Source organism: Oncorhynchus gorbuscha, unplaced genomic scaffold (assembly GCF_021184085.1).
Source record: "Oncorhynchus gorbuscha isolate QuinsamMale2020 ecotype Even-year unplaced genomic scaffold, OgorEven_v1.0 Un_scaffold_2065, whole genome shotgun sequence".
Taxonomy (NCBI): Eukaryota; Metazoa; Chordata; class Actinopteri; order Salmoniformes; family Salmonidae; genus Oncorhynchus; species Oncorhynchus gorbuscha.
Window position 1 is genome coordinate 37501 of NW_025746664.1, and position 8783 is coordinate 46283.

At 46.2% G+C, this 8783-nt stretch overlaps 1 protein-coding gene and 1 long non-coding RNA gene across 2 annotated transcripts in view; one reads left to right on the forward strand and one right to left on the reverse strand.

The window, feature by feature from the left end:
* The window catches only part of LOC124024909 (vascular cell adhesion protein 1-like), a 10712-nt gene extending 6230 nt beyond the window's left edge, over positions 1-4482 (reverse strand). Inside the window, exon 1 of the mRNA XM_046338642.1 lies at positions 4337-4482. The gene's annotated coding sequence lies outside the window, so the exon portion shown is untranslated. The remainder of the gene's footprint in view (positions 1-4336) is intronic.
* LOC124024910 lies at positions 3838-7222 on the forward strand. The gene is made up of 3 exons (XR_006837103.1): positions 3838-4090; positions 4375-4491; positions 6444-7222. It is a non-coding gene; the product is annotated as an uncharacterized LOC124024910 (long non-coding RNA).
* The last annotated feature ends 1561 nt before the right edge of the window (positions 7223-8783 follow it).

Sequence of the window (8783 nt, forward strand, 5' to 3'; positions counted from 1 at the left end):
ATGTCTGCTAATGAGTTGAATAGGAGGAGGCTACACACATACACACTATAGTATCAGATACTATGTCTGCTAGTGAGTTGAATAGGAGGAGGCTACCTACATACACACTATAGTATCAGATACTATGTCTGCTAATGAGTTGAATAGGAGGAGGCTACACACATACACACTATAGTATCAGATACTATGTCTGCTAATGAGTTGAATAGGAGGAGGCTACACACATACACACTATAGTATCAGATACTATGTCTGCTAATGAGTTGAATAGGAGGAGGCTACCTACATACACACTATAGTATCAGATACTATGTCTGCTAATGAGTTGAATAGGAGGAGGCTACACACATACACACTATAGTATCAGATACTATGTCTGCTAATGAGTTGAATAGGAGGAGGCTACCTACATACACACTATAGTATCAGATACTATGTCTGCTAATGAGTTGAATAGGAGGAGGCTACACACATACACACTATAGTATCAGATACTATGTCTGCTAATGAGTTGAAATAGGAGGAGGCTACCTACATACACACTATAGTATCAGATACTATGTCTGCTAATGAGTTGAAATAGGAGGAGGCTACCTACATACACACTATAGTATCAGATACTATGTCTGCTAGTGAGTTGAATAGGAGGAGGCTACCTACATACACACTATAGTATCAGATACTATGTCTGCTAATGAGTTGAATAGGAGGAGGCTACACACATACACACTATAGTATCAGATACTATGTCTGCTAGTGAGTTGAATAGGAGGAGGCTACCTACATACACACTATAGTATCAGATACTATGTCTGCTAATGAGTTGAATAGGAGGAGGCTACACACATACACACTATACTATAGTGTGTATGTAGGTAGCCTCCTCCTATTCAACTCATTAACAGACATAGTATCTGATACTATAGTGACTATAGTATCAGATACTATGTCTGTTAATGAGGAGGCTACCTACATACACACTATAGTATCAGATACTATGTCTGTTAATAAGGAGGCTACACACATACACACTATAGTATCAGATACTATGTCTGCTAATGAGTTGAAATAGGAGGAGGCTACCTACATACACACTATAGTATCAGATACTATGTCTGTTAATGAGGAGGCTACACACATACACACTATAGTATCAGATACTATGTCTGCTAATGAGTTGAATAGGAGGAGGCTACCTACATACACACTATAGTATCAGATACTATGTCTGCTAATGAGTTGAATAGGAGGAGGCTACACACATACACACTATAGTGTGTATGTAGGTAGCCTCCTCCTATTCAACTCATTAACAGACATAGTATCTGATACTATAGTGACTATAGTATCAGATACTATGTCTGTTAATGAGGAGGCTACCTACATACACACTATAGTATCAGATACTATGTCTGCTAATGAGGAGGCTACACACATACACACTATAGTATCAGATACTATGTCTGCTAATGAGGAGGCTACACACATACACACTATAGTATCAGATACTATGTCTGTTAATGAGGAGGCTACACACATACACACTATAGTATCAGATACTATGTCTGCTAATGAGGAGGCTACACACATACACACTATAGTATCAGATACTATGTCTGCTAATGAGGAGGCTACACACATACACACTATAGTATCAGATACTATGTCTGCTAATGAGGAGGCTACACACATACACACTATAGTATCAGATACTATGTCTGTTAATGAGGAGGCTACACACATACACACTATAGTATCAGATACTATGTCTGCTAATGAGGAGGCTACACACATACACATTATAGTATCAGATACTATGTCTGCTAATGAGGAGGCTACACACATACACACTATAGTATCAGATACTATGTCTGCTAATGAGTTGAATAGGAGGAGGCTACACACATACACACTATAGTATCAGATACTATGTCTGTTAATGAGGAGGCTACACACATACACACTATAGTATCAGATACTATGTCTGCTAATGAGGAGGCTACACACATACACACTATAGTATCAGATACTATGTGTGATATGTGCTGCTTCGTGTGATGTATTGTTGTCTCTTTCTGCTGTTGTCTGTGCCCAACAATGTTTGTACCCTGTTTTCTGCTGCTACTTTGTTGCTACCATGTTGTTGTCATGTCTTGCTGCCTTGCTATGCTGTCATCTTAGGTCTCTCTTTAGGTAGTGTTGTGTTGTCTCTTGTTGTGATGTGTGTTTTTGTCCTATATTTTTATGTAATTTATTTTTATTTTTAATCTCAGCCCCCGTCCCCGCAGGATGACTTTTGCCTTTTGGTAGGCCGTCATTGTAAATTAGAATTTGTTGTTAACTGACTTGCCAAGTTAAATAAAGGTTAAATAAATAAATATGTCTGCTAGTGTGTTGAATGATCCTCCTCTCCACCCTCTCCGAGTTGGGCATCTCCGGCGCGGCCCACGCTTGGATTGCGTCCTACCTGACAGGTCGCTCCTACCAGGTGGCGTGGCGAGAATCTGTCTCCTCACCACGCGCTCTCACCACTGGTGTCCCCCAGGGCTCTGTTCTAGGCCCTCTCTTATTCTCGCTATACACCAAGTCACTTGGCTCTGTCATAACCTCACATGGTCTCTCCTATCATTGCTATGCAGACGACACACAATTAATCTTCTCCTTTCCCCCTTCTGATGACCAGGTGGCGAATCGCATCTCTGCATGTCTGGCAGACATATCAGTGTGGATGACGGATCACCACCTCAAGCTGAACTTCGGCAAGACGGAGCTGCTCTTCCTCCCGGGGAAGGACTGCCCGTTCCATGATCTCGCCATCACGGTTGACAACTCCATTGTGTCCTCCTCCCAGAGCGCTAAGAACCTTGGCGTGATCCTGGACAACACCCTGTCGTTCTCAACTAACATCAAGGCGGTGGCCCGTTCCTGTAGGTTCATGCTCTACAACATCCGCAGAGTGCGACCCTGCCTCACACAGGAAGCGGCGCAGGTCCTAATCCAGGCACTTGTCATCTCCCGTCTGGATTACTGCAACTCGCTGTTGGCTGGGCTCCCTGCCTGTGCCATTAAACCCCTACAACTCATCCAGAACGCCGCAGCCCGTCTAGTGTTCAACCATCCCAAGTTCTCTCACGTCACCCCGCTCCTCTGCTCTCTCCACTGGCTTCCAGTTGAAGCTCGCATCCGCTACAAGACCATGGTGCTTGCCTACGGAGCTGTGAGGGGAACGGCACCTCAGTACCTCCAGGCTCTGATCAGGCCCTACACCCAAATAAGGGCACTGCGTTCATCCACCTCTGGCCTGCTCGCTTCCCTACCACTGAGGAAGTACAGTTCCCGCTCAGCCCAGTCAAAACTGTTCGCTGCTCTGGCTCCCCAATGGTGGAACAAACTCCCTCACGACGCCAGGACAGCGGAGTCAATCACCACCTTCCGGAGACACCTGAAACCCCACCTCTTTAAGGAATACCTAGGATAGGATAAAGTAATCCTTCTCACCCCCCTTAAAATATTTAGATGCACTATTGTAAAGTGGCTGTTCCACTGGATGTCATAAGGTGAATGCACCAATTTGTAAGTCGCTCTGGATAAGAGCGTCTGCTAAATGACTTAAATGTAAATGTAAATAGTAGGCGATTCCAAAATAACTGGAGAAGGCTAAACACAGAGCTGATCATAAGTGGAGAAATACATGTTTGATAACCAGTATATGATTGGAAATATATGCACAATTATAATCCTATCGTTTATTTCGCCTTCATTACCCATTTACACACGGTTTACAGGTCACGACTCTTATGTTGAAGGATTTTTCAACCCAACATGACGTCACCCGGAAGTTATTGCCTCGGTGGCGTCAAATAGTTTTCCACCGATATTCTCATCCCAACAAACAAATGATTTCAGGTAGCTAGGAAATTCGTTTAAATGTGTTTTACATTTTCAGTTTGAACTTTAATGAGTTATTTAAATAACGCATGTCTCAGACAAACTCTTGAGTCTTTTAGAGTGTTTGTTATCCTAGCTTGTAAAGCTAGCTAACGTTACACTAGCCATTGTCTTGGGTTGGAAGGTGACGGCAGCTCAATAGGTTGGTATCTTTCTAGCTAGCTAACACTATGCATTGTGTTTTTTGTCCATAATATATTATTTAGCTATTGCTTTTGACTACGCAAAGTTATACACTCGTATGTTGCTCTGGATAAGAGTATCTGCTAAATGTCTCAAATGTAAGCTAGCTTGCAATGTTTACTACCACATCAGCGTGTTACTACCACATGTTCACATTGCACCCCTTTCCCAAATGTGGTATAACCTGTTTGTTTTTTAAACTCACCATTTATACCGCCTCTGGTTCTACTGACCCACCTCTAGCCCACCATGTCTGAACCGGGTTCTGGCTGTGGCGTTCCAGTCCAGAGAAGCTCACAGCCTGGTCCAGAGACGGTGTCAGTGAAGCTGGAGGACTGCGGTCAAACACTGGAACTCAATGTGATTTGAGATTTTTTTTTTTAAATAGCTGATTTGGCAGTACCTTTCAAAGAATCTGTCCACAATTCACAGATTTCACAATCACTCTTTGACTGACAACGGAGCAGAGAGTTAATCGTACAGAAAGACGAGTCACGTGACCCTTTTATGCAGCTTTCCAGTTCTAGACTGTAGGGAGAGAGAGGGAGAGTTCTAGACTGCAGGGAGAGAGAGGGAGAGTTCTAGACTGCAGGGAGAGAGAGGGAGAGTTCTAGACTGCATGGAGAGAGAGGGAGAGTTCTAGACTGCAGGGAGAGAGAGGGAGAGTTCTAGACTGCAGGGAGAGAGAGGGAGAGTTCTAGACTGCAGGGAGAGAGAGGGAGAGTTCTAGACTGCAGGGAGAGAGAGGGAGAGTTCTAGACTGCAGGGAGAGAGAGGGAGAGTTCTAGACTGCAGGGAGAGAGAGGGAGAGTTCTAGACTGCAGGGGAGAGAGGGAGAGTTCTAGACTGCAGGGAGAGAGAGGGAGAGTTCTAGACTGCAGGGAGAGAGAGGGAGAGTTCTAGACTGTAGGGAGAGAGAGGGAGAGTTCTAGACTGCAGGGAGAGAGAGGGAGAGTTCTAGACTGCAGGGAGAGAGAGGGAGAGTTCTAGACTGCAGGGAGAGAGAGGGAGAGTTCTAGACTGCAGGGAGAGAGAGGGAGAGTTCTAGACTGCAGGGAGAGAGAGGGAGAGTTCTAGACTGCAGGGAGAGAGAGGGAGAGTTCTAGACTGCAGGGAGAGAGAGGGAGAGTTCTAGACTGCAGGGAGAGAGAGGGAGAGTTCTAGACTGCAGGGAGAGAGAGGGAGAGTTCTAGACTGCAGGGAGAGAGAGGGAGAGTTCTAGACTGCAGGGAGAGAGAGGGAGAGTTCTAGACTGCAGGGAGAGAGAGGGAGAGTTCTAGACTGCAGGGAGAGAGAGGGAGAGTTCTAGACTGCAGGGAGAGAGAGGGAGAGTTCTAGACTGCAGGGAGAGAGAGGGAGAGTTCTAGACTGCAGGGAGAGAGAGGGAGAGTTCTAGACTGTAGGGAGAGAGAGGGAGAGTTCTAGACTGTAGGGAGAGAGAGGGAGAGTTCTAGACTGTAGGGAGAGAGAGGGAGAGTTCTAGACTGCATGGAGAGAGAGGGAGAGTTCTAGACTGCAGGGAGAGAGAGGGAGAGTTCTAGACTGTAGGGAGAGAGAGGGAGAGTTCTAGACTGCAGGGGAGAGAGGGAGAGTTCTAGACTGCAGGGAGAGAGAGGGAGAGTTCTAGACTGCAGGGAGAGAGAGGGAGAGTTCTAGACTGCAGGGAGAGAGAGGGAGAGTTCTAGACTGCAGGGAGAGAGAGGGAGAGTTCTAGACTGCAGGGAGAGAGAGGGAGAGTTCTAGACTGCAGGGAGAGAGAGGGAGAGTTCTAGACTGCAGGGAGAGAGAGTGAGAGTTCTAGACTGCATGGAGAGAGAGGGAGAGTTCTAGACTGCAGGGAGAGAGAGGGAGAGTTCTAGACTGTAGGGAGAGAGAGGGAGAGTTCTAGACTGCAGGAGAGAGGGAGAGTTCTAGACTGCAGGAGAGAGAGGGAGAGTTCTAGACTGCAGGGAGAGAGAGGGAGAGTTCTAGACTGCAGGGAGAGAGGGAGAGTTCTAGACTGCAGGGAGAGAGAGGGAGAGTTCTAGACTGCAGGGAGAGAGAGGGAGAGTTCTAGACTGCATGGAGAGAGAGGGCCAGAGGGCAAACTCCAGCTAACTAGTTTCAATGTATGTAATCACTTGGGAAATTTAGGATTTTAGGTAAACTTCCCCTTTAACCTCATACATTCTGATAGATGCTGTAATTTATTTGGGGAGACCTTTTGTATTGTTTGGTGTTTTAATCACACCTGAATTCTAAATAAACAATGTATTATTTAAAAAAAAAACGTTTCTGATTGTAATCCCACATCTGTTAATATATTCCCACAGGAGAGAGCTCCAACTCAGGCTCACTCAGCGAGCCCAGTACCACAGTATCAGGAAACCAGCAACAACACGAGGGAGGAACTCAAGGCAGAAACCTCACCACTGCTTGGACTGCTTCACTCGTTTCTGTGATCCAGAGGAGTTGAGACACACTTGTAAAGACCGCAGCCACGGTGTAACATGTCCTCCCAAACGGAAGATGACTTCCAGCTCCTTCTCACCAATCCTCCCACCAGTCCTCCCACCAGTCCTCCCAAACGGAAGAAGACTTCCAGCTCCTTCTCACCAGTCCTCCCAAACGGAAGACGACTTCCAGCTCCTTCTCACCAGTCCTCCCAAATGGAAGAAGACTTCCAGCTCCTTCTCACCAATCCTCCCAAACGGAAGAATACTTCCAGCTCCTTCTCACCAGTCCTCCCAAACGGAAGAAGACTTCCAGCTCCTTCTCACCAGTCCTCCCAAACGGAAGAAGACTTCCAGCTCCTTCTCACCAGTCCTCCCAAACGGAAGAAGACTTCCAGCTCCTTCTCACCAGTCCTCCCAAACGGAAGAAGACTTCCAGCTCCTTCTCACCAGTCCTCCCAAACGGAAGAAGACTTCCAGCTCCTTCTCACCAGTCCTCCCAAACGGAAGAAGACTTCCAGCTCCTTCTCACCAATCCTCTCACCAGTCCTCTCACCAATCCTCTCACCAATCCTCTCACCAATCCTCTCACCAGTCCTTCCACAATTTTCTTTCATCATCGTGTCAGCTATTGGGGATCCTAGTAAACATAAAGATATATCTGATGTTTAAGTTCGCTGGAGCCACTGAATCTGGAGCACAAGCTGATTGGTCAGACGTACGACGGGGCTGACGTACCCGACCTGGAAACTCACCTGAAACTCACCTATCCCAGCGCTACGCATCACACTCCCGCTACGCATCACACTCCAGCAGATCTGCTCGGCGACAGCAACTCAACTCAAAAGTTATTTTTTGCAGATTTTTCTTTTGTTTTGAAACTTTCTTCAAAGATCAGCCAAAATAGAGCTACAGCTGCAGGGTGGAACTGTAAGCGAGAAACGGTCAGTGTGGTTTGGGAGAATCGCATTGCTCTTCTGAAGTGTGTGGAGGATATTAGTACATAGCCGATGTGGGACCAGGACTCTATCAGAGAGGCTTACGGCCTGTCAGCCAAACTCAGGGACCCCACGTTCCTACAACTACTGCAATGTTTCTATTGGGTCATGCAGGAGGTGGATGTTCTCACTGTCAACATACACAGGAGGGATGTTGTCGTGGCGGACATCGAACAGGCAGTTGATAGTTTTCGAGAAGTACGTTCAAGCCCAACAGGGGAGAGCTGAGGCCACAGCACACGTAGGCCCCACGTCGGACAACGACAAGAGAGAGAGACACAGAGAACTGCAGCGGTCATGAGGACGGCATGTGACGTCATCGTCACACATGTGCATCACAGGTTTTCTCAAAATAGCGACCATTTTAATCGCAGCCAAACTGGTGAATCCCATGCTTTTCTCTAAGTTCGTAGGCTGTTTCCCGTGCTCAGCCCTACAGTGTGCTGCCAAGCTATGGTGGTTAACACTGGGAAGCTGAAAGATGAATTGACCTCTCTGTACCAACACACGGAGCTCCACAGGGGTACAACAGCTCTGTCATCACTGAAAACAATCTGCGAGCTCCAGGATGTTTTGTCAGAGACTGTCTCTCTTCTCAAAATCATCATCACCACTCCCATGCAGACCGCCGAGTCTGACAGAAGGTTCCCCACTCTGAAGAGAATCCAGGCGTTGCCGTGTTCTCGGAACACCTCGGGTTCCGCGGTCGCTTGGCAACAGAACAACGGCAGGCTAAATGCACTGTCCATGCTCTCTGTCGAGAAGGACTTCATTCAAGCACTCAGGTCAGATTTTCACGACAAGGTCGTTGATAAGTTTGTCCAAAATAAAACCTGCCCTGGAGCCTTCCTGTTTAAATGAGCAGCACAGCATCTGAGAAGGCTTGGGCTGTGTCTTTATATAGTATATACTGGGGCTGTGTCTTTATATAGTATATACTGGGGCTGAGTCTTTATATAGTATATACTGGGGCTGTGTCTTTATATAGTATATACTGGGGCTGAGTCTTTATATAGTATATACTGGGGCTGTGTCTATATATAGTATACACTGGGGCTGTGTCTTTATATAGTATACACTGGGGCTGTGTCTTTATATAGTATATACTGGGGCTGTGTCTTTATATAGTATATACTGGGGCTGAGTCTTTATATAGTATATACTGGGGCTGTGTCTTTATATAGTATATACTGGGGCTGTGTCTTTATATAGTACATACTGG